Below are 18,159 nucleotides of genomic sequence, written 5' to 3'. Positions count from 1 at the left end.
AGTCTCCAGGGGCAGCGTGAAGCACCAGCTCTTCAGGCTCTATCTCGTGAAATGCTGCTACATGGAAAAGTGCATCCAGCACGAAGGAAGGGGTGCTTGTTGCTTTGATGTATTCTTGCGGGATCTCCTGTTGTGTTTTTTTTAGGTGATTGCTTTGTTCTCGACTTTCATGCTTAAATTTCATTGCGTCTTTCGTGTTGCCCGCTGACTTGCCTGCAGTCACTATGTTTAATCACAGGGTGGTTTGAATGCCCCCCTGCAAATTATTTACTTGAAGGCATTTCCCCTTTGTGTAGTCTGAGGATAGCTGGCGAGTTCAGATGAAACCAATAACAAAAATTGTAATTTTTCCTAAAGGTCTGGATGAGGTTTCTCGTAGCATAGCTGTGTTATCGCTTATACTTCCTGACGCACGTGCTACCCGCAGTGCTTTGTTAGTTATCAGCTAATTCTCTGCTGAGATGTATGAGTGTAAGAAAGCTACATCAGATGATAATCTCGTAGAGGCTGTTATGACTGTAGGGACAGAGGAGGACGTGGCTTTTGACCATGCCCCCAGTGAAGAATTTCTCAAAGCTGGGCGGGCACCGGCGATGGGTGTTTTAAAGTGACCGAGGCGATGTCCTCGTGTAAGCGAGGGGCTGGCGAGGAGGGGGAGGCATGGGGTGAGGTCCACGTGGTGGAGGAGTGTAGAGGGCCAGAGAGCAGCAACTTGGGGCATTAGGAAACCCCAGACAACTCAGGTTCTCATGAGATAAGGAACGAGCTGATAGTGTCAACTCTGTGAACTGTCTAGCAAGTACTCTTGCCCTCTTTTTTTTTTTTTTATTATTTTTTTTGTTTGAATGAGCATTTTATCGCATTGATTCCTGAGAAGTGCTACTCCCGCTGTGCAAATCCCCCATCACACATGGGTGTTGCCAAACAGCCGGGTGATTCGATGCCTCGGCTCAGCCGTGACATGGAGGGGGATTTTTGCCTTCACTGTTTTTTTTTTATTTTCCGTTGAACATAGATTGCCCCTTAGTCACCTCTTGATGCCCTATGTGTTGTGGGTAATCTTTTCTTCATAACTTTTTTTCCTTACCCCAGCTTTCCATTTCAACAGCCCACTTGTCTCTTTTCCAACCTCTTAAAGGGACACTCAGATGGTGGAAGTCAATGTAGACTTGATAGATGCTCCCCCAGCAAACAGCCGCGTGTGTCTGCTCATCTAGAAACTCACTGAAAACTGAAAAGGTGTGAGGCATGTGAGGTTTGAAATAATCCCAGTGAGTTATTTCTGGCCGTGTTCTCCCCTCGCAGCGTTCTCAGAAGCTCCTCTCCATCTCGGGGTTTGAGCTTGTGGGTGAGCAGGGCTGGTAAAGGCTCTTTGTTTCCCCACCTCCCTTTCTCAACTATTTTTTGAAGAGTGCTGATAAATTTAAGCGATAGCCTTGTAGCTGGGAGATAAGGATGAAAAAGTCTTATGGGTTGATTAGTTTGTGTCAGAGGGAAGGCAAACACCAAGGGACCTTGGTGGAGGGAGCCCATACTGAGCTACCCTGAAGTGCTGAGACTGCTTGTTTATCATTTACGTGTCCCATAAGTGTATACTGTGCTTTAAAGTGGGGAAGAAGACAGTCCTTGTCCTAAAGAGCCTGCAATCCCAGACATACAAACATGCACTTGAGGGCTGGGGAAGGGAGGGCATGGGTGATTGCTGGAGATCGAAATGGAGATAAAATGGATTCCTAGAAGAAGAGGAGCTGTGAGGTGGGAGTTGTGGGTGATGAGAAAGGTGTTTAAGGTGCAGGAGGAGTGGATAGACAGAGGAGGGCAAATAGGTATGGAAGGAGGTGAGAAGACCTGAAAGGAAAGAAGGTCGAAGGGGAGGGTAGAAAGCGAGAAAAGAAGTAGGAGGAAAAAAAGAGCAGCAAGTCAGCTGTGGGAGGGGATACTGTGGGATGCTGTAGATGAGAGTCGAGATGACCTTAACGTCTCTTTGTGGTGTGTTAAAAGCTATGCTGTAACTCGGCTACTGGGATTAGTCATCTACCGGTGTATGAAGTACCAGTTTCTTCTCTGAATGGAGAGTACTGGTCCTGGCTGAAGTCCAGTACCAGAAGATCTCTTGGCCCGGCTGGAACGTCCAATGTGTCTGGTGGGTGCTGGGTGGTTACACGCCATGTGATCCAGTGTGTGCACCACTGCCAAACCTTAATAGGCAAGGGCATCAGTAACTTGCCACCTTCTACCTAATGCCATCAAAGTTAGTCCTCTAGAGGGACTTGGACAGGAAATTAGAGATTGGCTGTGTGTGTGTCTATATATATATATTTAATATCAATGTATATGGTATGGGTAGGTTTTTGAGTGCAGCAGGCTGCACTTTAGTGACATCTGATGAGATATGGGTAGGATCAGTGGCTTATGTTGCGCCATACTCACTCCCCAGTAATCTTTGCACAAAGGTCCCTGTGTATTAACTTCCATGGAACCGAGGTGGGAAAACTCACTGGTCATCAGTTCCTATGTATGCAGCTTCTAGTTCCCTAAAAAGACCTTGGGACTTCCACAGCTTCCTCAGTGGTTTTGTTTCATCCCCAAGGACTGCAGGAGTGGAGGAAGAATTTACTGTCACCAGTCTTGTTTCCTTTTCTCTGATTTTTTTTTTTCTCTCTTTTTTTTGTAAGTGATTTTCCTTGATATATCCTGGCAAGTGCCTGTAGACTGGATAGTCCACAGATTTTGCCTGAAGCAGCAGTAGTAGCTTCACCTAGACCCTTTTCCCTCCCCAATTTGATCCTTCTCCAGCTTGCTTATCTTTTTTGAGGGGGCTCGTGTCTGATCCCTGTATGTTTTTTGGGTCTCCTTTCACTGCTGATGCTTTTCAGATGTTCCTGCTGGTTCCTCATTTCTTCTCCAAACTAGTCCCCCATCCTTCTAGTCCTTTCCTAGTTATCCATTAGTTAGACACAACTTCTTTGTAGCTGGTAAAAGGTGTGGGAACACGAAGGGCATCTCCTCTGGAACTCAGTCCATCTACTGTTGTGGCACGCTGTTCCAGCAGGAGAAAAACCTGAGTTTAGAACATCTGAAATTGCCCATTATCTCGGCTCATTTCTTGCAGTCCATAATTTGGGGGTGGGGAGGCAAGGGGAAGAGGAGGCGAGTCACTCTAAAAATGACTCGTTCCACAATAGATCGATACAAAATGTTCCATTACATTTTCATTGCCAAAAATGACTCCCCTCTCCCACCCTGCCTTCTGTGAGATGCTGCAGAGGCTGCTTTGCTAGACCTAGTGGTTGTGTCTCTCGGTGCCTGTGGGTTGGTGGCATAGCCAGCCCAGCAAAAGGGTGTCTGAGTTTTGGTTCAGACCTTACTTTCTGGGTGGGCTGAGACTGAGCATGGAGGATGCGTGGAGATGACCCGCTTTCAGAGGTGAAAGAGATTCCTGGCTGCTCTCAGGGGGTTTCACATTGCTCGAGGCATGGAGCAGACCTGTTTGACAAGAGGAGTCACTCCCAGCCTTCCTCTTTGGGAGGCAGGCCAAGGGATGTGCGAGGCATAAGGCAACAGAAAGGGACGTAATAGAAAGTATCGTGGCATATCTGCCAGCAACCCCTTTGGGCTGGTGCCACTGATGGCTCCCTTGGCCTGACGAGACGTTTCAGTGGTGTGTCCTTGCTGAAGTTTCTTGCTGTTTGCAGTGATGGAGTGGAGATAGAGGTGCGGGGGTTTCTATTGCCTGCAGGTGTTTACACAGTCCTTGGGTTTTAAAGTACGTTTAGGGCAGTGATATTACCCTCCATTTACTGACCAGTAAGGGAGGGAGAGTAAGGGACTTGCCCAGAGCTGCACAGATATGCATGTATGTATAAAGTATTTGTATGTATGCACGTGTGTGTATGTATATATAACCATAGAATTGTTTTGATTGGAAGAGGCCTTTAAGACCATCAAGTCCAACCATAAACCTCGCACTGCCAAGTTACCACTAAACCATGTCCCTCAGCACTACATCTACCTGTCTTTTAAATATCTCCAGGAATGGTGATTCCACCACTTCCCTGGGCAGCCTGTTCCAATGCTCGACAACCCTTTCAGTGAAGAAATTTTTCCTTAGATCCAATCTAAACCTCCCCTGGTGCAACTTGAGGCCATTTCCTCTTGTCCTTTCACCTTTTACTTGGTAGAAGAGACTGATCCCCACCTCTCTAGAACCTCCTTTCATGTAGTTGTAGAGAGTGATAAGGTCTCCCACCAGCCTCCTTTTCTCCAGGCCAAACAATCCCACTTCCCTCACCTGCTCCTCATAAGGATTGTTCTCCAGATCCCTCACCAGCTTTGCTGCCCTTCTCTGAACATGCACCAGCACCTCAATGTCTTTCTTGTAGTGAGGGGGCCCAAAACTGAACACATTACTCGAGGCCAAGAACTGATCCGAGTTTCCTGACCGCCTTTGTCCTTTCCCCCTTCATGGGATCTTCAGGGGTACCTTTATGGGTAGCCCTACTGTAGCAGCTAGCCACAATTATGCTGGTGCACAGGAGGACACTCTCCTTCAGGGTTCTTTCCATCAGGTGATGCCCATCCAGTGCTCTCGCCTGGCATGGCATGCTGCGTGCCTGCAAATGGGATGAGAAATATCACTGAGCTGACTTCAACGGCCTCTTCAAAAGGCTGCAGCGTATTTGCGGTTATAGCACATCTTCCGCCTCCCACGAGCATGGCCTTGATCTGCTGGAAAACTTGCAACTCTAATAAACAAACCCCACCACTATCAGGTAAGGTTTTGCTGCGACAAATTCAACCTGCAAGGGAGGTGGCTGAGTTCGTGGGCACTCACTCCTGATAATGTTATCTGGTAGTACAAACGGCACCACCGGCATCTTCCACTTCATCCTGGACTGGGAGAAGGTCTTGCGAGGAGTTCTGCATCGTGGTGTGCCTTGATGGCAGGGGCAGGATCAGGATGCTTGGCAGTCCCCGGTGAGCTGTCTAGATAGCTCCTACTCTACTTTGAAGCTGCTGTCTCAGAAACTGAATGTTACGGGATCCAGGGTGCACAGAAATGTGTTTACAGAGCAAATAAAGGTGGGAGAGAAAAAAGGAAAAGCCTTAAAGTGGCTTTGGGTGGTTTTTAAGTGGTAAAACTCAGAAATTCCTGAGTGTATGCAATTAATGTCTGTTTAAACAGAAACTTCTTTAATAGCTAAAATATCAGCTCCTACGGAAGAGCTTTCCCGGTGAGTCTTTTTCATCTTTAACCACCTGCCCTGGCAGGGTGTGCGGGGGATGACTGAAGGTGCTGGGCTCGGTGTTTTCAGTTAGGCTTGTTAGGTGTTTGCAAAGGGCGATGCCTGCCTTCGTTCCTGGCTTGCTTCCACCTTCCTGATTGTGTGGGGGCAAAAGTGGTAAATTCATATGGCAACTCACCTATTTGGGTCATGAGGGTCTGATGCCTGATGTTGTTTGTTTTGGTGAAGTGTCATTTGGCATCATCGTGTGTGTATATGGGTATATATGTTTAAGTACATACATTTAAGTATATACAGCAGTTGAAAGAGGCAGGTGTAGCACACTGGCATGTTGCAGAGCTTCGGACAAGGTATCAAGATGTTATTATTTACTCTAATCCTGGAGGAATAAGGTGTAGAACGGGCTAAAGGGCTTTCTTTCCATTTGAGCCGTAGGTGCTGTGTCTGTGAGCAGGCTGCTGTCTCTGAGCGGCTCCTCTGGTGAAAGTCTGTGAAGTTGTCAGTGTAGAACTGCTGGGGAACGGGGTATTTGGTGGTGGCAGAATGGGGTACGTGGTGGAGGCAGAGCAGGCAGTGACAAAATCATTGCAGGTGTGACCTACCCTTTAAGACTTCACAGGGTCTTACTGGTGATATGGATGTCATACCAGCAGCCTGCTGTGAACATGGCGCTGTTTGTGTGTAGTTAAAAAAAAAAAAAAAAGGCATGAGGATGTTTCAGAACACTATGCTGAGCAATGATGGTGGGGCACCTGCTCGGAACAGCCTCCCTGCGCTTAAAAGAGTGCAGGGAGCACTGCTGTCACCCTCCTGGTTAGCTACAGCAGTGACCTGGGGCTTTCTGCTTGTGCTGGAACATGCAAAGGTACACTTTTCCCTTTTTTCCTTTTATCTTTTCATTTTAAAGACACCATTTAAGTGCCTTTGTGGTGCTTCCGTAGCAGTTGCGTCACCCTGTACCGTTGTCCACGTGTTTGTTGGAGGCTCCTTTGTTGTTTTGATACCACAAGTTTTCTTTTTCACAAGCAGACCGGCTATAAGGAATGCTCTGCGCCATACCTGAGCTCCATGGTGCATGGGGCCCGATCCATAGCAGATGTAAATAGCAATACGTGGTACCTCACAGCCTGCTGTGACAAGGCTGCTGTTCTCTGAATATGAAGGAACTGTGTTGCACTCCTTGCAGTTTATAAAGCTTTGAAAACTTGACACAGACACAATGTTCCTCCCCAAGCCATAGCTGCTGGATCTCTCGGCGCAGTTCTTTTGTTGTTCCCGAGTGCTGCAATTATTGTGGGGCAAACTCTAAATGTTTGAACAAGCTGTGATCTCCTAGTAATATCTCTTTTTTCCCCAGACAAACACAGGGAGATATTCATCCCTCCCTGATTTCCTTCCTTCCTCCCAACCTTGAGATTGTCCCGCTATTGTGGGTTGCTTGTCATGCACGAGTGTGTTGCATTTGTCCCTCGAGAACGCACCAGTCATTGCTGATTTGTCTCCAAGTCATTGTCCTTGCAATCTTGAATAATACCCATGTTATGCAGGTGGAGCTGATACAATCACTTCCAACGCAGCTGACGGCAGCTGGGTCAGATCCTTTCTCACTGTTGCCTGACAAAGGAGAAAATAAAGCACATGTGAAGGCAAAAATACGCAAGTTTTCCCTTTTGTTTCCCCTCCCTGGACCCAAATCATGGTTTCCTCAACAACAAAAAAGAAGTCTCAGCCAGTCTGTTTCACGGAAGAGGCTAAATTTCTTAGAGTCAACATTTCCATGTGTGACAAAGTTTAAAAAAGTGAAAGAAAAAAAGGACAGAGAGGCTGCATGTGGTCTGGCAGGCAGCCAGGCAAGGAGTGCTCTTTGGGGTTATTATTAGGCAGATAACTGTATCAAGAGCTTAAACATCAACCTGCTTCTGAAGGCTGCGGCGCTCTGTTTGAAATGCTGATGCATGTTTGATGCTCGTGAGAAAATGTATTGCATTATCTCAAGCCACTTTTTAAATGTTTTGTTTTGTTTTTTTTTTTTCCTTTTTCCCCTGCAATAACTTGGGTGCCAGTAGAGTTCCTGGGAGGCGATTACAGGTGCTCCATGGGGAGCTACTGCTAGTTTTGAGCTTGCAAATCCTTTTATGTTCTTACAAGCAACTCTTTGTTCCTGCCTCTATTAGGAACCATACCTGGAGTTTGCACGTGTTAGATGGAGGTATTCCTGAGTGAATTGGACTGCCTTTGAAGATCATCTCACCCCTTCCCAGGACCTATCTCAGCAAGGAGGGAGGAAGTTTTGGGGCCCATGGGTTCTGGTTTGGAAGGTGTGTGTGCAGAGGGGTCTTCAGGGGAGCGGGGTAACCCAGTCACTGGCACTGCAGTGCCCTGTAGCAAAGGGGACACGTGGGGAGGTGTAAGGACAGACTTTTGATGATCCTTGAGAACTGAGATGTTGCACTTAACACTTGAGCAGGAGCTGATGGAGGGATACACGGGGTAGGGTGACACGGGCAGAGCTGTGAGCTGGGAAGTTTCTTCTCAAGTGCTCCGAGACCAGCAGAAGAATGTGTTTGTAATGCTGCTAGATACCACGTATCTGTCTATGTTCCCATCTATATACGGTATGTGCAAGGCTATATATAAACGCTATGGTGGCTGGTATTTTGGCTGATACACTCAACAGTTTTGTGCCACATTGAGAGATTTAAAAATATCTCCCTGTTCCAGGAACATCTATACCATGGCAGATGTCATCCGGCGTGGGGAGTGGCTTCTGAAAATGGAGCACAACATGATTACTATGAGCCTTAGTAGTCTACTAGATTATTTATTGCTTCACTGCCACAATAAGACATGTGAGATGCGTTATTTCTGCCTGTCAGAGTTTTTTCACACATGCAGGCAGGCAGCATCTGTCACTCCTCCCTGCGAGTCACTAGCTTTCATTCTCAATGAACTTTCTTTCCAGCTGGAAGGGAGGCAAAATAAAGGCTTTAGGACTACACAGAGTTGACGAACAAGGAGTTCATTAATAGTTATTTACCTCAGAGTTGTGCCTTTGAGGGCTGTCTAGAATTTGGGCCCTCCTTGGCCAAGACATGGTCATCTCACTCTTGCTGTTGTTTTATTTCAAGGTGAGTCTGTCAACCTGTTGTGTCGGACCCCGCGGAAACCCGGTGTGAGTCAGACCTGTCTCGGCTGCACGAGATAAAGAGTAGGATAGGAAACAAATGAGAAATGACTTGCTCAGGGCTTTCTTTTCAGACTAGCTGTCAGGTTCCCCAGGCTTCAGCTCATCGGCCAAGGACCTGGCAGCACTGCCTCCTCCCCAGGACCTGTCAAAGTGTGAGGAAATCCCATTTACATGTGTCCTTGCAGAGCTGGAGGTTCTTGTGGTGGTTGTGAAGCACTGGCTGTGTCAGCCATGTTGTGATGGAAATGCTCGGAGGGTGAATGTTGGCATCGTCAGCGAGCTCTGCTTGTACACGCAGGGGTATTTCTCCGTTGCTCATGCTTTGGAGCAGGTCTGGGTGGAGCCTTTCAGACTGGAAGGGCTGGAGAATGTGTTGGGTTTTGTACCTCCATTGCAGAGAGTTCCTGGGGTCGCAAACACACCAAGGCAGTGAAAAACAAAAAGGCCACATAGAAAGGAGAAATCACACATGAACCCTGATCTGGGTCTCTTGTTCCGGGTTATCCTGTGAAGTATCAGTGCTCAGTTCAAATTCTCCTCTGTGTGCTGGGGTGGGATGCTTGTCCTGTAACTGAAAGCAAGGGAGCCAAAACTCTCCCTTCTGTTTTGGTGGATGAGGATGGAGGCTTTGGATGTGGGTCCATCTCCCACGTTCACTGGTGAGGGGAAAAATGATCAGTGGAGCAATAAAGGTGTAGGTGTGGAAAGTCGGATTAGAAGCAGTCAGCTCTTCTTATGAAGGTTGATCAGGTAGGAGAAGTCCCTATGGGCCTCGTTACTTGTCTAAGCCTGGCAGGTGGGCTTATGTTCCTTGCCCTGTTTCCCTGTGGCTTGGTAGGGTGTTGTCAACACGGACAAGGCATCCTTGTCTGCCAGCTCTTTCCAGAGTGGCTTGTTACTGGGGGAAGGTTTGCTGTAGAGGCTGAAGGTAGCCTGTAGCAGCTCCAAGGAACTCACCGAGTGAGCCGTTGCCACAGCATTGGTGCTTGGGGAGGTGTCGAATGGACAGAGGGTTTCTGCTTGCTGTTTAAGGGTAACCCAAGAGCGGGTGAGTATTGTGGGTTTGTGCTCAGTGGAGGCAAAGGAACCCTTGGATCTGGACCAGGGTAGGACCTCAACTTTTTCTATCACTTTGTTTGGTCTGTTGATGTCAGAAGCAGAGGGATGTTTGCAGGGTTTTCCTGTACATCTCCCATTTCTCACATCCATCCCAGAGTTCTGGCTCAGTCCCACTTGCGCTTGCCAGGCCCATGTATGTAAATGATAATTCAAACGAGAATAAGCCTGGTATCTCCGTCTAACCTGGAGATGGACCTTCAGAATTCTCCTGGTGGGAGAGGAGTGGGACGGTTCACATCTTGGGACTGTCTCCTCCCTGCCGTAGGTGGGGATTGTGCTTGCAGCAGAGGTGCTGGGTCAGGCTGGACCATGTCCATCCAGCCCAAGGTCCACCTCTGCCCGTGGCCAACAGCATGTGCCGAGGGAAGGCTGTAGGCTTCCCCATGTCGCTAGCAGAGAGACATGGCCGCAGCGAGTGTGCTGACCTTGTGCGACACCCTTCCCGCTCTGACCTTGCAAAAACCCCGAGCATCCACGGCGCGGCTCTGCCTGCGGATGAAAACCAAAATACATAGAAAGCTTCAGCAGCGTGGGCATGCATTGGGAGAACAGAGAGGAGGAGGGGTGGGTGGAAAAACAGCTCTGGTGTCGCCTCACTGGGTGCCAGGAAGCATCCCAGCATCGAGGTGAAAGATGAGCAGGGTCCAGCCGCCGCGGCGGGGTTGGAGGAGCCGGCAGCCCCAGCATGGCGGGACATTCTGTACATTCTGCAGCCCCGCAGCACGTGGGGCCGCCCGGCAGCCCTGGGTTGTGCTGCCAGGCATGCAGCTTATTTTGTTAGCCGGTATTTTGTTATCCTGACACCCGCTAAGTCTCTCTTTCTGCCTGTTTTTTTTCCCCGACTCTACTTTTAACTGAGGTGCACTTGTTTATCCATTGGGGCTCTACAGCCTATAAACAGGATGTCTCTCTGTTTCCTTTCAGCCCAGTAACACTAAACCGCTTCAAGTGCAGATAACGTTTTAGTAACCTTTCTCCTGGCTGAATGAGCCCTGTGTGGGTCATAGCTAGCTCCAGACGACACAGAACGCGCCTATATATGTATATGCATATTTATCTAATATATGGATGTGGTATGAGTTGGCCATGGTGAACAAATTCATGTTGCCCAAAAGGAAATAAGTGCGTGTTTTAGGCAGGGAGGCTGTAACGAGACACCGATTTAAACCGGATCCTGAATTTACATTTTGTAAAAACAAGCTATTGTATAAAACCCTAAACCTGTGAAACCTTTTTGGGAAAAAAAAAAAATTCTGCAGTTTATTTTGTTTAAATGTCGCTTCCTAAAGATTTTCCCACTATGCCACAGACCTGGATACTGAGAGCAGGACAGTGAAACGGAGCCTGTGGAAAGGGGTTGCATTAACTAGTGCTTGCAACACCGAGTGAAATTTTGAAAGGGAAGAAAAATAAGAAAAAAAAAAATTACTAACACTATACTTCAAGAAATTGTCTGCCTTCAGAAAGGCAGCGTTCAGTCTGTGTGAAAGCAGCAAGGATAAAGGTCACTCTTCTGAAGTACTTTTTGATCTGGGACCTTGAAATCACAAATAATAGTAAAAAGCAAAATGGGGTTTTAATTTGAAATGTTCAATGTTCAAGATATTCAGCGGTTTCTATTGATGGTGATCTTGTTGTAAGCTCTGCCCTGTATCAAGTCTTTCGTAGCTCCTGCTCCCTTAAATCTGTAACTTGCTTTAATATCTAGTCTTTCATTTAAAATAAACTTAAGGTTCTGGGCCTCGTGGTTGTGTAGGAAAGCATTGGGAAAAGGGCTGTGTATACAGAGTGCCAATAGGGGAAAAACTTTAAACAGACTAATTTTTTTTGTGTTAGTTTTTAAGCCAGTCTTGCTGACTTCGAGACTGGACTGATGGTTTTTTTGAACAGTTGAGGTTGGAAAGCAGGTCTCTAGAAAAGAAGCGAATGATGTCTGATTTTTCTTGGGGTTGGTGTGCCCTTAGTTCAAGGGAATTGTCAGCTTATGCTTTTATAAAAGTTTTCAAGCTTCTGCCCACCACTTCAACTGGGTTGTCAGATCAACGTCTCATTTACGGAGACGTACTCTGGATCTGTTACTGAGCCGTGGTTCAGAATAGCTATTGAGGAACAAGTTGTTCTGCCACAGCTCTTCTGCGAGTGCTTCATATGCATGCTGCTTCATTCCAAAATGAACATGCCTTTTTTGACTTAGTTCAGGCTATTTTGGAAGGTGGAGTAAGTTAAAACATGGAAGAAAAAAAAGCTCTGTTCTTCTCGAAATAAGGTGATCTGCATTGGGCATCTTTTCTGCGAGCTTTTTGTGTGTTGAAGTCGCTACCTACCTGGGCAGGCAGATCCCAAGTCATGCGGCTGGTCCTGACATTTTTGCAATTTGTTTTATGGTAACAGGGAGTCCTTAGGAGACCAGCTGTTTTCTATAAAAAGCTGGATGATGCCGATTTTAATCGAGGGGTCAGCGTGCTTGCCTCCCGTGCCCTGGCTTGGCACATCGTCCTTTTGTATGAGCAGGCTGGGTGAGTGACGGGGCATACTCGCACCCGCTTGACACAAATGAATTGGGTGATAAAGCTGATGTTCCACCTGCCATTGAGATGCCATTTAAATAAAGATGTCCCTCTGATCCCGAAAGCATTTACCCATCACAAGGGCTGGCAGCGCTGGGTAATATTTAAGCTGTTTAGCTTAGCTCATGGAAAACAGGAGTAGGTTTCAGCGTTGCCTTTCTGGATGGGCAGCGTGACTTTGCGAGCGGTCATGGGCCTCTTGGCCGGTGAGAAACCCCTGTGGAACGGGTGGCCGAGGGGCAGTTGGTGCTCTGCAGCAGAGCCTGGGCTCATGAAATGTCCCGTCCCTACAGACTGCTGGGGAGCAGGGGATGTTGAGATTGGGTTTTGCTTTCCCACGGTGCTGTGTAGCCCCTCCTGCCTCTGTTTAGTGTGGTGTTACCCAACTGCCATAGCTTCTCTGGTAACGTGCTCCCCCATCTCGTGTTTCCCAGGAGAAGGCGGAACCAAATGGTGTGAGATCCATAACTGGCTAATTGCCCACTCATGTGTTGGCATTCGGATCAGAGGGATCGGTGGGATCGGCAGCAGAGCTTGCTCTTCCCTCTGCCACACCTGAATGCCGCAGCAGAGCTTGCTGCTCGTCTCCCACAAGTGGTGTGGCACCTCCAGAGTGCTTTTTTACCCTTATTTTATTTTCCTTTCTTTTCTTTTTTTTTTCCTTTTTGGAAAAGGGCAGAGCAGGACTGACGGGGAAAGGTAAAGCTGAATTTCCATGGTTCCCAATGTTAACAGTCGAACTGCTTGTCTCCACCTCCTGTCCCTGCGAGCCTGGTGACCACATTAGGTTGTGCTGATGGAGAGCCAGTGGCTTTCCTTACTGGTGACGGGAGATCCTCTTCTCTTTGTTCCTTTCCTTTATGGAAAAAATACATTCACTGGAACAGAAATGACAGCAAATCCTTGCTTTTGGGTACTGGACCTTGGTCCAGGAGGCAAGATGCTGATTAAACAGTAACAGAAACGTGCAGGCTGGGTTTCCACTTAGATTGACCATGAGAGATGGTGCCTGCTCCACACTTTACCACTGGAAGGAGGGCAACGCTGAGGAGCTGGGATGCTCATGGCAGCCGATGGGTGGACACAACAGTGTGTGAGAGCAAATCGCCACAAGGATAATAAAACAGATGAGGGTTTACTGATCGCCTGCAAGGTTGAGTCCTCTCTATGTAATTGGTGACCACAAGTCAGTAGTTTGTGGACTTTGGACAGATTATATGGTGAGAACATCTAGGCTGGGTCCCAGATTGATTTTCTGGGCGGTGGTCCTGTGGGAATGGAAGGTGCGTTGAGCTAGGATTTAGAGGAAAAGAAAGTTGGAGTGGAAATTGATAAAGCTCTTGGAGTATACTGGTGACTGCTGTGGTCTAATCCTACCATTCATCTTATTCTAAATGAGTCTTGCACTTTACAGACTTGAGCTGAATGTAATGATGAGGAACAGCTCTTAGGCTGATGGTGTGGGTGGCTGACGGGAGGACCTACCTTTGTTTTCATGGGGTTGCTCTGATAACCTCAGCTGCTTTAGGAGTGTATGGAGCACATGGGGGGCACGGGGCTTGTAATCAGGGGGAGGTTTACCATGCAGTTTATCAGGATCAAGAGGAGACTGGACTTGCTGGTGAGCACTGGAAATATTGATGTATGCTATGCATCAGGAGATAAAGCAATGTCTCTGTAGAAGCTTATGGGACTGGGAGGAAAGCATCTGCAGAGGGAGGAAAATAGAAAGTATTGTATCCATGCATAGTAGATAGATATTGGAACAACCCTTTCACTTCTCCCTGACAGAAATAGCTTTGGATATAAGACGGTTCCCCTCCCTGTTCTCCCTGTGTCCAAGCAGTTGCTTGCTGTTCTGGACATCTCTTGAAGTGGTCTCCGTGGTTAAAGCTGCTCCATGCATCAAGGTCAAGAACTGTGCATTTCCCTCTCTTGTATTGTGTAGCAAAACTCTCCTTCCCCATTACTGACCTTGGCAAACATGAGGTGCTCTCATCTGACAGGACCAACTGGTGTGTGGTTCCTGTTCAAGCAGGAAGATGAGCTGGGCTAAAAATTGTAACTATTGTCATTGGAGTGGCTGGGAGGGGAATAAAAATTACCTTTGTCTTGTGTCAAGCGTTTGCTGATGCTTCAGTGCTCCACTTTCCAAGTGCTGCTATCTTCGTTGGGTTTCTGGCTGACTTTTGTTGACAACACAAGGGACTTCGTAAGTTAAAAAGCTTTAGTCCTAAACCTTGCGCTCCTGATTCCTGTGTATTAGCCTGCAGTGGCTTTAGAGAATTTGTCTGGTGTGTATTCTGATGCCTGAGCTGCTCTGCACCTTGTGGCATTTAAAAGAAGGAGGGACATGGTATATGACGTGAAGACTCTTGGTAAAAGACACAAGAGAACCTACTGCTAATGCATTCAGCAATGCTGATTGAAAAGTGATAGAAAAGAGAGAATGTATAGGCTGATGATCTTAGTAGATAATTTCTCTGCAGTATTTAAATATTTTGGCAAAAGAAATGTATTTGAAAAGTGCTGCTGCTGCATAAGAGAGTACGGGCAGTTGCATCAAGCTAGAGGAGAAAGATGAACTGATTAGCTTCCTCACCATTTCTCCCCCTACACTCTCTTGTTAACATTTAAAGTGGAAAAAGTTGTCTGGTTTGAAAAATGTCACTTGGTTAAAGAAAAAAACCAAACAAAACCAACCAGCCAACCAGAAAGTCTAAGTAAGCATTTACTACGTTGTGTGGTAGGTGGGATTGTAGGACCTACACAAAAACAATGCTTGGGAGCCGGACTGGCCCAGGAAAGAGCAGAAGGGAGTGACGTGCCGGGGCTGGATGCGGCACAGTCAGTGGTTCTGGTGTGAAAACAAGGTGGTGTAAATGGTTCCTCTTCACAGAAATGAGATGTGTCGATTCAGTCCAGTGGTTAGTAAGAGGAGGAGCAATGGTTAATTTGATGGAAAAAAAAAAATAATGTTAACGTGAGCAGGGTATTAATTTGGAGTTTGTAAGGAGGACATTGCAAATGCTGGGGTAGTGCAAGCCTGTCAAAGTGCTCCCCACCATCGCTGGTGGAGCAGAGGCTGCTGCTCTGCAGGGTTCAAAACTAGCGCTTGCGTGGAAAATGGGAAGTGTTTTCTGTGGGGGAAAAAAATTCAGAAAGAAACAGGAAAAAAGCATGTCCTGTTTTTGACAAAAAATAACTCCTAAACACCTTCCCCCCTGCCCCCAGTAAAACCCACAGACCTCTCCAGAATCTGAACTTTCTAGTTCCTCTTTGGTTTAAGATAAACAATACGACAAAAAGCTCCGTCTCCTCCAGAAGACCAAAATCTTGACTAAAAATCACGCACAAATGTTGTTCTTGATGGTGGGAGATAAGCAGAGTTCTCCTCGGCAATAAATTGATGGGAGACCTCCAGGTGCTTGGGTGCCCTTGGCTGCTCCATGGCAGAGCTGTGTGTGGGTTTGCTGGGAAGAGGTAGATTAAGTTTCTTGAGTACTTTTTTAATGCTGGTGGATGCTATGTGATGCTCAGCATTTTATTGTAATGCCCTTGGTTGGTTGTGCCTGTTGTCTGTGTTTTGTGTGTTTTGGGAACCTAACAGCGCTCTACCTTCCTTGGGTTTTTTACCCTCCTCCTCCTGTCAGCTGCGTAACAGGATAATTCTGTCTGGTTGATAATGCCTGGCCTCAAACTCTTAATACTTTCCTGCTGATCTCCTCCTCTTTCCCTCCACAATTTCCTCATTGCCTGCACCCTGCGAATGTTCTCCTGAGATGCTGGGTGTGGGTTACGAGTTCCTGAGAAAATCTGTGGGTAAATAATTAACGTGGCATAACACTGAGCTCCCCCTCTCCTCTCCCCTCCCTGGGGCTGGCTGGTGACAGTGAATATTCCCCTTTTTGAGCTTGTCCTGCCTGTCCCAAAGAGCAGATCTCCTTAATTGGGTTCTCTCCCTCTCTTTTTTTGTTTTCTTTTGCCTCCTGTTTGTGAGAGTAAATAACGCACAAACTGCAAACAAGAGGTGGAATTGCAGACGAGGAGCTGACCTGTAAGTCTTTCTTGATCTGGTTACATCCCTGCAAAGGTAAAGTGAGTTCTGTCGGCTCAAACTGGCGCAAGGATAAAGCCACTCTATGCAAACAGCTGCACTCGGAGTCTGGTTTGAACTTCCAGAGCAAACTTGCATTGGGAAGCAGCAGCGCCCAGACCTCCGTGGTGGATGTGCCTGATACATGCTCACCTCTCCTACCTGCTTCCTCCTGACCTGAGCAAAGTCTGTGCTGGAAACAGAAACATCACTCCAAAAAGCCTTCCATAACCAACCTGGGCTGGAGCCAAGGGCTTTTTTTGTTTTGTTTGTCCAGGGTGACACTTTTTGTGTCAAATCACAGGAATCCTGTAAAACAGACTCCTTTGAGAGATGGAGAAATATTTTATAGGGTAAGCTGGATTGTGAACCCACAAAATCCAGTATTTCTGTTTTCAGCTCTGTCACTGATTCCTGGTGTAATTTTGGGCCCCTTCAGTGCTTCCCAGAAGGCCAGTGTGACTGCTGTGTTTTGGTGGGGTTCACGTGGAAATTCATAAGTTAGGCCAGGCTCAAGGTTAGTACCAGAATCAATAATCTCCAGTGAATTGACTCTTTAAGTTTGGAAAAGTGCCTGCCGTGCTTCTCCCTGCCTCAGCTTCCCCTTCTGGTAAGTGGTGCTGCGGAAACTCCTCCTGGGTGTTGTACAACGCTAGCTCAGCCTCAGTCAGACGCGTACTATGGCAATGATGGCTGCGGAAAGACCTGCTGCTTGTGAGACCAAGAGGAAGAAAGCGGGAAATACCAATGTGTCTGCAAAGAAAAGGAACCCAGAGAGTCCTTTGATCTCAGGCCTTTGTGGGTTTCTCTTTATTTTGCTTACTCACGCTCCTTGGAGCATTTCTGAAGGAGCTCCAGAATTCAACCTTGCTGAAAGTCACCTTCAGATCTACGGACCCACGTCCCCAGTGGGGCTGAGTGTGTGTGGGGAGAGCTGTGGCTGTGGGGGCAGGCACTGCTGTTTATCTGACTGCTTGGACCAGTTCCTAAAGCAAAGTACCCAAAGCACAGCCAGGCAGATTAAGTGTTTCCCCTACCGAGTGGTATTTGTTGTGATGTAAAGCTGGAATGGTTCCTAGAAAGCATTAAAACACAAATAATATTAACCAGAACTGAGAGAGAACAGCCAGTCGCTCGGAAATGGGAAATATGTTACGGTGAGAACGGGTCAGTAGAAATGAGGCTGCCTGGTTTCTACTACTAAATCCCTCGAGAGCCTGAAGCCTGGTCTAGTAGGACAGGGCATGAGCAAGGCATTTGTCTGCACAGCGGTAGGACTGGGAGGCTTCGATTGTGGGTGATGCTGCTGAACTGGAGCATACTGGGCAAGATTGGTCCTGCCAGAGGACCCTGAGATGGTGGACTGGGGCGTAGGTCCCTCTGAACTGACCATATCCACCTGTCAGCTGGGACTGATCCAGCCCACCCACCCCACGGAGGCTTAAAAAGAGCATTCCTTTGTATGGCATTTTGGGATCCTAGGAGGTGTCATGCTAATCCCGTGCAAAGTGCTGCTCACTGAATGCACCAAGCGTTTATTTATTGAGATATTTACCTGGATGATAACATCTCCTCCCCTTTCTTCCGATATAAAACGTGCTTGATAACTCACATGAGTGCTCGTAAGGCCAAAGGGACAGTCAGCCCTTTTAATCTGTGCTTTCCTGGAATAAATAACCCACTGGGCTAATTCCCTGCAAGCTTGTCCTAATCTCACCTCATCCTCATCTGTGTTCACACGCGCAAATGCACGCCGTCAGCAGTATGTAATGTGCTTCCGTCTCTCATAGATTAAACGAGTAAATCCTACAAGACTAAAGCTTCGGATATGGAAATTGCATCATGGTGGTGGTCTCGGGCGTGTGATTCAGGCGACTGAAGCACGACTTGAAAGGACGGCGCTGGCTTCAAAGAAAAAACAAATTACATTCCTTTCTATCAAAA

The 18,159-nt window shown here is 47.3% G+C and overlaps 1 protein-coding gene across 19 annotated transcripts in view; it reads left to right on the top strand.

Annotated features, from left to right (window-relative positions):
• LPP (LIM domain containing preferred translocation partner in lipoma) overlaps nucleotides 1-18,159 on the top strand; it is a 353,260-nt gene that overhangs the window by 33,108 nt on the left and 301,993 nt on the right. For 5 of the 19 annotated variants that reach the window (XM_054206268.1, XM_054206264.1, XM_054206276.1 and 2 more), the window contains exon 4: nucleotides 7,421-7,564. The exons of the other annotated variants lie outside the window; for them this stretch is intronic. The gene's annotated coding sequence lies outside the window, so the exon portion shown is untranslated. The remainder of the gene's footprint in view (nucleotides 1-7,420; nucleotides 7,565-18,159) is intronic. 19 annotated transcript variants of the gene reach the window in all.

The sequence above is a fragment of the Rissa tridactyla genome, chromosome 6, assembly GCF_028500815.1.
Source record: "Rissa tridactyla isolate bRisTri1 chromosome 6, bRisTri1.patW.cur.20221130, whole genome shotgun sequence".
NCBI lineage: Eukaryota > Metazoa > Chordata > Aves > Charadriiformes > Laridae > Rissa > Rissa tridactyla.
This window is presented reverse-complemented; position numbering and strand designations above follow the sequence as displayed.